Source organism: Ursus arctos, unplaced genomic scaffold (genome assembly GCF_023065955.2).
Source record: "Ursus arctos isolate Adak ecotype North America unplaced genomic scaffold, UrsArc2.0 scaffold_1, whole genome shotgun sequence".
Lineage (NCBI taxonomy): Eukaryota > Metazoa > Chordata > Mammalia > Carnivora > Ursidae > Ursus > Ursus arctos.
In genome coordinates this window covers 4,282,068-4,291,278 of record NW_026622763.1, presented here as the reverse complement: position 1 = coordinate 4,291,278, position 9,211 = coordinate 4,282,068, and the positions used below count along the sequence as shown (strand labels likewise).

At 36.8% G+C, this 9,211-nt stretch overlaps 1 pseudogene; it reads left to right on the top strand.

Moving 5' to 3' along the window:
• The first annotated feature begins 3,258 nt into the window (after window positions 1-3,258).
• On the top strand, window positions 3,259-4,487 carry LOC113263382 (archaemetzincin-2-like; annotated as a pseudogene).
• Window positions 4,488-9,211: the final 4,724 nt, after the last annotated feature.

Below are 9,211 nucleotides of genomic sequence, written 5' to 3'. Positions count from 1 at the left end.
AGACATTAATTATCCAGAAGAGCAGAAAGAAAAACAAAATGAAGAAAGTGATAGTCTAAGGAGCTGATGGACACCCCCAAGCATACCAACATATCCATTATAGGAATCCCAGGAGAAGAGAAAGAGAAAGGGGCAGAAAAAATATTTGAAAAAATAATGGCCCCAAACTTCCCAAGTCTGATGAAAGACACATCCAAGAAGCTCAACAAACTCCAAACAAGATAAACTTACAGGGATTCACACTGAGATACATGACAGTGAAGTTGCTGAAACTCAAAGACTAAGGGAGAATCTTAAAAGCAGAGAGAGAGAAGTGACTCTTCCTGTACAGGGGATCCTCAACAAGGTTCAGAGCAGATTTCACATTAGAAGCCATTATGGCCAGAAGGCAGTGGGATGACATTCTTAAAGTGCTAAGATAAAACATGTCACCCAAAAATTCTATCTCTAGCAAAACTTCAAGAATGATAGAGAAATTAAGACACTTCCAGATAAACAAATGCTGAGGGAGTTCACTACTAGTGTAGCAACCCTATAAGAAATGCTAAAATGAGTTCTTCAGGCTGAGATGAAAGGACACTAGACAGCAAGTCAAAAACATCAGAAAATATTGAAGAATACTAGTAAAGGTAATTTCACAGGTAAATATAAAAGCCAGTTATTATTGTACTTTTGGTTTGGTTTATGTCTCCCCTTTTCCTATATGATTTAAAAGGAAAATGTATGAAACAATTAGAAATCTATGATAATGGTATACAACGTATAAAGATGTAATCTGTGACAGTTAACATAAAGAGGGAGGGATGGTGATGTACAGAAGCAGAATGTTTATATACTAATGGAACTACATTGATACTATCCAAAGCATATTTCCATAAATTTAGGATGTTAAATGTAATCCCTAAGGTTACTCCTAAGAAAATAACTTCATATATACAGAAACTGAAAGGAGGCAATCAAAATGGTACACTACAAAAAATCAACTAAGTACAAAAAAGGGCAGCAACCGAGGAACTAAAGGAACCCAAGCCATAGAACACACACAAATAAAACAGCTAACTAACAGAAGTAAATTCTTCCTTAACAGTAATCACATTAAATATAAGGGCATTAAACTCTCATATTAAAAGATAGTGCTTGGTAGACTGGATTAAAAGACAGCATCCATCTGTATGCTATCTATAAGACACTTACTTTATTTTTTTATTTTTTTTAATGATTTTTTATTATATTATGTTAGTCACCATACAGTACATCCCTGGTTTCCGATGTAAAGTTCGATGATTCATTAATTGCGTATAACACCCAGTGCACCATGCAATACGTGCCCTCCTTACTACCCATCACCGGTCTATCCCATTCCCCCACCCCCTCCCCTCTGAAGTCCTCAGCTTGTTTCTCATAGTCCATAGTCTCTCATGTTTCATTCCCCCTTCTGATTACCCCCCTTTCTTTATCCCTTTCTTCCCCTACCGATCATCCTAGTTCTTATATTCCATAGATGAGAGAAACCATATGATAATTGTCTTTCTCTGCTTGACTTATTTCACTTAGCATTATCTCCTCCAGTGCCGTCCATGTTGCAGCAAATGTTGAGAATTCGTTTTTTCTGATAGTTGAGTAATATTCCATTGTATATATGGACCACAACTTCTTAATCCAGTCATCTGGTGAAGGGCATCTCGGCTCCTTCCACGATTTAGCTATTGTGGACAATGCTACTATGAACACTGGGGTGCATATGGCCCTCCTCTTCACTACGTCTGTATCTTTGGGGTAAATACCCAGTAGTGCAATGGCTGGATTATAGGGTAGCTCAATTTTTAACTTTTTAAGGGACCTCCACACTGTTTTCCAGAGTGGCTGTACCAACTTGCATTCCCACCAACAGTGTAGGAGGGATCCCCTTTCTCCACATCCTCTCCAACAATTGTTGTTTATTGCCTAAGACACTTACTTTAGATATAAAGAAACACAGGTTGAAAGTCAAAGGATAGAAAAAGATATTCCATAAAAATAGCCAGCAAGAGAGCTGGGAGGGTATATTATACTCAGACAAAAATAGACCGTAAAAGAAAAAGGATTAGAAGAGACAAAGAAGAAACATTTCATATAGGTAAAGCTTTCAATATAGCAATTAGACATAACAATTATGAACATATCCACACCTAAGGTGCCCCAAAATATATGAAGCAAAAATTGACCAAATTGAAGGGGAAAATAGATAGGTCAACGATAACAGTTGGAGACTTCAGTATCCACCTTCAACAATGGATAGAAACAACCAGACAGATGAATAAGGAAATAGAAAATGTGAGCACCATAAACTGATGAGATCTAACAGACAGAGAACACTTAAGCAACAGGAGAATACACATTCTTCTCAAGTACCTATGGAGCATTCTCCAGAATAGACTGTATGTTAGATCACAAAAGAAATCTCAATAAATTTAAGTAAATTCAAACTACAAGCAATATCTTTTTCTTTTCTTTTCTCTTCTTTTCTTTCTTTCTTTCTTTCTTTCTTTCTTTCTTTCTTTCTTTCTTTCTTTCTTTCTTTCTTTCTTTCTTTCTTTTTTTTAAGATTTATTTATTTATTTTAGAGAGAGAGCACCCAAGACAGCCAGCACGAGTTGGGGGGCGGGATAGAGGCAGAGGGAGAGGGAGAATCTCAAGCAGATTATGACCTGAGCTGAAATCAAGAGTTGGATGCTTAATGGATTGAGCTACTGAGGTGCCCCCACAGTATCTTTTCAGTCACCGTAAAATGAAACTGGAAATGAAAACAGAAAGAAAATCAGACAATTTACAAATAGGTGGGAATTAAACAAACACTCTTAACCAACCAAAAGAAGAAATAACAAGGGAAATTTGAAAGCACTTTGAGACAAATGAAAACATAACATAGCAGAACTTAAGGAACGCAGCAAAAGCAGTGCTCAGGGGGAAGTTTATGGCTGTAAATGTATGTGTTGAAAAAAGGACTATCTCAAATCATTTGATAACCTTCATTGTACATCTTAAGGAGTTAGAAAAAGAAAAGCAAACTAAACCCAAAGCTAGCAGAAGAAAGTAACAGAACAGAGATAAATAAAATAGAAAATAACAACGCAATGAAACTAAAAGCTATTTTTTTTGAAAGATCAACAAAATTGACAAACCTTTATCTAGATTGACCCAGAATAAAAGAAGATTCAAATTACTAAAATCAGCAATGAATGTAGAGACATTACCATCAATTTTATAGAAATAAAAAGGATATTCTACCAATGCAAGAAGAAATGGAGGCATGTAAGTGTTGCCATGGGAGTGAGAGGGTAGTGTTGAGGCCTGCTGGGGGAGAAGGCACCCTACACAATTCTATCGCTAGATATAGACACTTCTATCCTTGAAAGGTAAAAATTTCAGTGGGAAACTTTGTCTGTAAAGATGGAAACAGTGTGGCCCTCTGAACTGACACTAAAAATAGCTCCCATCTCAAAGAACCCAGCATGAGAACTTAGATGCTGGGGAACAGCATTTGGTGAATGAATCCTTCCAGCCAGATACAGCACTCTCTTCGAATTCATCACCTTGCATTTGTAATCGGACTGGATCACATCCCATCATGAGGTTCCTGACGACTTTGAACAGTTTTTCAATGATCCTTATAGAAAGACACCTTCCCCAAAGAAATGTAGCACCTATATACAGTCCGTTGGTACGTACTGGATCTTCAGAGAACACTATAATCACTAGTGAAGAGTATATTAAATGGCTCAAGGGTTACTATGGAGAATTTTTCTATGGCGTCACAGTAAATCTCCTAGAACCACCTCCTGTTTCTGCAATGAGGTGTTCCTTTAGAGTCAATGATAATGCGCAAAATCCACAAATGTACGCAGGGCAAATCCTGAAGGTTTAAAAAAAAAAAAAAAGAAACCCGAAGATGCATTCTGTTGTGGGGATAATGGCAATTGATCTCTTTCTTCGGACAGGTCTCTTTGACATATGGTGTGGAAATACTCAGCTTTGCCAGGTATGACAGTGATTTTTTTATAGCTCACGATGTGAAGAACAAACAGGCTCTAGAAAACATCTTCCAGTGGCCATCCAATTTCTGGTAACTATTCTATCACTAAAATGACTAGTGTTTTGCTGCCTCAATCTTCTAAGACTTTAGCTAATGAGATTGAACGCATATTAAGACTGCAACACTGTCAGGAGCTTATATGGCTAATGGGAGGCTCCAACCACTTAGAAAAAGCCAACCACTTCCTTCTAAATCTTTGCCCCATCAATTTACACAAGTTGCAGTGCACTGGTTTCAACATACTGTAGAAAGACACAAGGTGCTGGTGAGGTGGATTGACGGTGAATCTACTGACATACCTGGATTCACTCCAAAACATAGTCATGAAGATAATGTGAATTTGCCAAAACTTGTGGAAACCTTTAAGGAATGGAAAGAGTAGGTAATAGAATACCTTGCAGTTCTCCAAAACTAAGTACCTTCAAATAGGAGTAATTAAAATCAAACACTTGCACATAAATAGAAACTCTGAATAGCCTTATGTTATAGATTTGATGTTTCTGTCCCACCAAAATTCATATGTTAAAATCCCACCCCTTAATGTGATGGTAATAGTAGGTGGGGCTTTGGGAGGTGACTAGGTCATGAGGGTGAACCTCATGAACCGGATTGGTGTCCTTATAAGAAGAGACACCAGAGAGCTTGCTTCCTCTCTCTCTGTTCTCTCCCAGGTGAGGATACAACAAGCAGACTGTCATCTGCAAACAAAAAAGAGTGGTCTTACCAGACATCGGATATTGCTAGCACCTTGATTGGACTTCTCAGCCTCCGGAACTGTGAGAAAGAAATGTTTGTTTATTCTGTGGTATTCTGGTACTGCAGCCTGAACTAAGATACCTGTAAGTGGTGAGATTGAATTGGTGATGAAAAATCTCACAACACAGAAAATCCTAGAACCAGGTGGCTTCACTGGTGAATTCTGCTGAACGTTGACATAAGAATCAATATCACTTATTTGCAAACTCTTTCAACAAACTAAAGAAGAGGGAATGCTTCCAAACTCACTCTGTGAGGACAGCACTACCCTGATACCAAAACTCTAAAATGGCACTACAAGAAAAGAAGCTACAGACAAAAATTCTCTATGACTATAGATGCAAATACTCAAGAAAATACTAGCAAATCAAATTCAGCAGCATACAAAAAAGACCATCCCATGACCAAGTGGGATTTATTCCTAAAATGGAAGGATGGTGTGACATATTAAAAAATAGTCAATGCAGTAAATCACATTAATGAAAGAAAGGAATAAAAGCAACAATCTTCTCAACTGATGCAGAAAAAGCATTTGATAAAATATATAAAAACACTCAATAAACCTGGAATAGTAGGGAAATTCCTCAACATGACAAAAACCATATATGAAAACCCAACAGCTAACATCATACTCACTGATGAAAGAGTGAAAGCTTTCCTTCAGGGTCAGGAACTAGGCAAGTGCCAGATTTCATCACTTTTATTCAACATAGTTCTGGAAGTTCAAACCAGAGCGGTAAAGTAAGAGAAATAGAAGGCATCCAAATTGGAAAGGAAGAAGTAAAGTTATCTCTGTACATAGATGACATGGCTTTACATGTAGAAAAACCTCACGATTCCACAAAAAACTGTTAGACCTAATAAATGAATTCAGCAAACCCGCAGCATACAAAATCAACACACAAAAATCACTTGTATTTCTGTGCCCTTGCAATGAACAAATCAAATGCAAATTTAGAAAACAATTCCAGGGTGCCTGGGTGGCTCAGGCGGTTGAGTGTCCGACACTTGATTTGGGCTCAGGTCATGATCTCAGGATCATGGGATCCAGCCCCGTGACAGGCTCTGCACTCAGCAGAGAGTCTCTTTGGGAGTCTTTCCCTCTCCAGACTCTGCCCCTTCCCCCACTTGCGTGAGCATGCACTCTCTCTCTAAAATAAATTAATAAAACATAAACCCCAAATTCCATTTACAATAGTACCAAAACAAAAAAATACTTAATGTAAAATGGTATAGTTGCTACGGAAAATAGTTTGGTGGTTCTCAGAAAGCTAACCACAGAATTATCATGATTCAGAAATCCTACTCCTAAATATATATCCAAAGTGAAGTAAGGCACTTGAACAGATACTTGTATGCCAATGTTCATTGAAACATTATTTACAATCCAAAAGGTGGAAACAATCTAAGTATCCATCAACAGGTAAATGGATAAAATGTGATATATACATATAACAGAATATTACTCAGACATAAAAAGAGATGAAGTTTTGATGCGCACTACAACCTGACTGAACCCTGAAAAGCTTATGCTAAGTGAGATAATTCAGATACAAAGGACAAATATTGTATGAATCCATTTTCATGAGGTACCTAAAATAGGCAAATTCATAGAGAGAAATAGTTTAGAGACCACGAGGGGTTGGGGCAGGGGGAATGAGGAGTTATTGTCTAATGGTTACAAAGGGGTAATGAAAACATTTTGGAAACAGATGGTCGTGTTTACATACTGTTAATATAATTAATGCCACTGAATTGTATATTCAAAATGATTAAAGTGGTAACTTTTATGTTTATATATTGTTTGCTGTAATTAAGAAATAATGTAACATCAAAAACCACTGAATTGTATACTTCAAATGGGTCAACTATATGGTATGTGAATTATATTAGAGTCAAGCTGTTCAAAATAAATTAAAAAAAATAAGTATTTAGGGTGCCTAGGTGGCTCAGTCAGTTAAGCATCTACCTTTGGCTCAGGTCATGATCCCAAGGTCTTGGGATGGAGCCCCACATGGGGCTCTCTGCCCAGCAGGGAGTCTCCTCCCTCTGCCCCTCCCCCCTGCTCATGCTCTTTCTCTCAAAAAATAAAATCTTAAAAAAAAATTAAGAAAAAAACAGTTGTGTCTGAGTTTAACAAATGAAAAACTTTGAATACGATAGAACACTGTTCAAAGAAATTAAATTAGAACTAAATAAATGGAAAGACAGTCCATATTCAAGATCAGTAAATTTAATATTAAGGTGGCAAAATTTCTTAAAATTATATAAATTCAACATAATACCCATCAAAATCCCAGATGACTTATTTGCACAAACTGACAGGCTGATCTTAAAAATGACCTGGAAATTCAAAGGACCCAGGAAATTCAAAGTACTCAGGACAATCTTGAAAAAGAATAACAAAAAAGAGAACTCACACTTTCCAAATTCAAAACTTACTAAAAAGTTTAGGTAAGATAAGACAGTGTGGCCTAAGTTTAGACATACAGATCAATGGAACAGAATTGAGAGTTCAGGGGCACCTGGCTGGCTTAATCAGTAAAGCATGCAACTTTTGGTCTCGGGGTTGTAAGTTCAAGTTCCACACTGGGTGCAGAGATAACTTAAAAATAAAATCTTATAGGGGCGCCTGGGTGGTGCAGTCGTTAGGCGTCTGCCTTCGGCTCAGGGCGTGATCCCGGCGTTATGGGATCGAGCCCCACATCAGGCTCCTCCGCTGAGAGCCTGCTTCTTCCTCTCCCACTCCCCCTGCTTGTGTTCCCTCTCTCGCTGGCTGTCTCTCTGTCAAATAAATAAATAAAATCTTTTTAAAAAAATCTTATAAAAAATTTCGAGTTCAGAAGTAATTCTTCACATATATAACTAACTTTGACTAATTGCCAGGACAATTTCATGGTGAAATAATAGTCTTTTTAACACATGGTAGTGGGAACAAGCCATAGGCAAAAGAATGAAGTTAGACCCTTTAGTTTACATCAGGTGCAAAAAATAACTCAAAAATGGCTTAAACTCCTAAAAATGGGAGTAATGGTTACAGGGTAAAGGGCTTATTTTGGGGGCAATGAAAACATTCTAAAATTGATTGTGGTGATGGATGCACAACTTTGTGAATGTAGTAGAAGTCATTCTATTATATACTTCAAGTAGGTGAATTGTATGTTATGTGAATTATGACTCCTTTTTTAAAAAAAGATTTTAAGTAATCTCTATACCCCATATGGGGGACTGAACTCATGACTCTGAAATCAAGAATTGCATGCGCTTCCGACTGAGCCAGCCAGATGCCCCTGTCATCAAATTTTTTTAAAAAATAAAAAGAAAGGTTATCACTACTGAGCCCATGGACATGAAAAAGATAATAAAAGAATGCTACAAAAACTCCATGCCCACAAATTTATTAACTTAGATGAAATAGTAAAATTCCTTGAAAGAAATTGCCAAAACTCACACAAAGAGAAGTAGGCCTATATCTATTTTAATAATTGAACCAATAACTCGTAATTTTCCAAAAAAGTACCAGATCCAAATGTTTTCACTGATGAATCTGACCAAACATTTAAGGAAGAAATTATATGAATTCTCTACAATCCCCTCCAGGAAACAGAAGCAGAAAGAACACTTCCTCATTCTGATACTAGCATCACCCTGACCCTGATAAAGTACAAAAAATAAACCACAGACCACTATCTTTCGTGAGCATAGATGCAACTAAACTATCAGCAAGTTGAAACTAACAATGCGTAAAAAGAACTGCACACCAAAACAAGTGGAATTTATTCCAGATATGCTGGTTTGATTAAAAATCAATTAATGTAATCTACTACATAAACATGCTAAAAAAAGAAAACTCATAAGATCATATCAGTGATGGAGAAAAACCTATGCCAAAATCCACCATCCATTCTATGATTGAAAACTCGTGGAAAACTAGCAATAGACGAGAACTTCCTCAACTTAATAAAGAACTTCTGCAAAAGCCCCTACAGCTAACATTTTACTTAATGGTGAGAAATTGGACAGTTTATCCCTAAGACTGGAAACAAGGCAAGGATACTCCCTCTTACACTCTTACTCAACATCTTACTGGAAGTCCTATCCAGTGCAATAAGACAAGGAAAAGGAAATAAAACTTATACAGACTGGGAAAGAAGAAATAAAACTATATTTGTTCACAGATGGCATTGTTTATGTAGAAAGTCCCCCAAAATTGACAAAAGAACTCTTGTTAATATAGCAACATCACAGCATATAAGGTTAATAGTATATGAATTTTGACTGCTTTCCTATATACTACCAGTGAACAATTAGAATATGAAATTAAAACCACAGTGTCATTTATTTTATTTATTTTTAAAAGATTTTATTTATTTGTCAGAGAGA